Here is a 1,420-nt window from a genome sequence, read left to right as displayed (position 1 = left end):
TTGCTTCAAATAGCTTTATTTCCATTTGGTCCAAGGCTTGTTAGGGTAGTTAGAAAGCTGCCTAGTGGCTGGAGGGAGAGGCTCACGCAGAAGCCCTGTTATTTTGCAAGGTCCCTTCAGAAGTCGCTGAGCTGAGTAGGCTCTTAATCGTGCTTGAGAATGAGCCTTTCAAAGAGATGCTCGCCCAGCCCAGCCTGTGGGCTGGCCAGCCTGCGGAGGTTGGTCGGGTGGTCACCCATCTTCTTGATTATTTTCATCTAGGAAGTGACTCTCCAGGAAGTCACAGAGATGAGGGTCTGCGCGGGCAGAACCCAGGGCATGAAGATCCAAAAGGGCCTGGTTCAGATTTTTCTCCAGGGCCATGGCACCTGCCATGGCGGCTTCCACGGCATCCAGGGTTTTACCCCACTCATTTTGAGCCGGCTTCTTAATGTCCTGAAAGAGAATACCGCCACCACGCTGGTTTTGCATCTTCAGGAGATGCTCGTAGCCCTCGAGCTTCTCCTCGGCCAATTCGCGGAAGAAGTGGCTCACGCCTTCCAGAGCCACATCATCGCGGTCCAAATAGTAGCCCAGAGAGAGGTAGGTGTAGGAGGCCTGCAGGTACGCATTGACCAGGCGGTTGACGGCTGCCTCCACGTCGGTGGAAGAATTCTGACAAATCTGGGAGCTCGTGGTTGGTCGGCAAAAAGGAGCTAACCACAAAAACGGTGTTAGCAGGTCCCCAGAAGCAGGAGATGGCCAAGAAGATGGTCCCGGAGGTTGCAAGTGGAGAGGAAATCAGAGGGCGGTCGGAAGCTGGAAGAAAGAGTCCCAGGATCTGTTATGTACAAACACTGTTGAAGCAAGAAACAGATCCGCTGGACCGCAGAACTGCCCGTTTTTTGTTTTTTGTTTTTGAGATGGAGTTTTGGTCTTGTTGCCCAGGCTGGAGTGCAATGGTGCGATCTCGGCTCACCACAACCTCACAATTCTCCTGCCTCAACCTGCTGAGTAGCTGGGATTACAGGCATGGGCCACCACACCCAGCTAATTTTTGAATTTTTAGTAGACACGGGGTTTCATCATGTTGGTCAGGCTGGTCTCGAACGCCTGACCTCATGAACCACTCACCTCAGCCTCCCAAAGTGCTGGGCTTACAGGCGTGAGCCACTGTGCCCAGCCCACATTATATTTCTTTGTTTATATATTTGAGATCTTTGAGACTGGGAGTTTCTTGAGGGCAAAGTTTGGGATTTATCTTTGTAATCACAGGGCTTTACTGGAAATTCAATTCATGTGTCAATCTATTCAGACTACAATAAAAAAATACCACAGACTGGGTGGCTTAAATAACAGAATTTTGGACAGCCAACTTCTCACTGCATCCTTACATGGTGGGGAGGGAGGGGAAGAGAGAAGCTCTGTGGAGTCTCTTATA

The 1,420-nt window shown here is 50.6% G+C and overlaps 1 pseudogene across 1 annotated transcript; it reads right to left on the bottom strand.

The window, feature by feature from the left end:
* On the bottom strand, positions 1-930 carry LOC116528217 (annotated as a pseudogene). The gene has a single exon (XR_004258928.1). The product of XR_004258928.1 is annotated as a ferritin light chain pseudogene (transcript).
* Between the last annotated feature and the right edge of the window lie 490 nt (positions 931-1,420).

The sequence above is a fragment of the Sapajus apella genome, unplaced genomic scaffold, assembly GCF_009761245.1.
Source record: "Sapajus apella isolate SASKATOON/1434 unplaced genomic scaffold, GSC_monkey_1.0 scaffold57, whole genome shotgun sequence".
NCBI lineage: Eukaryota > Metazoa > Chordata > Mammalia > Primates > Cebidae > Sapajus > Sapajus apella.
This window is presented reverse-complemented; position numbering and strand designations above follow the sequence as displayed.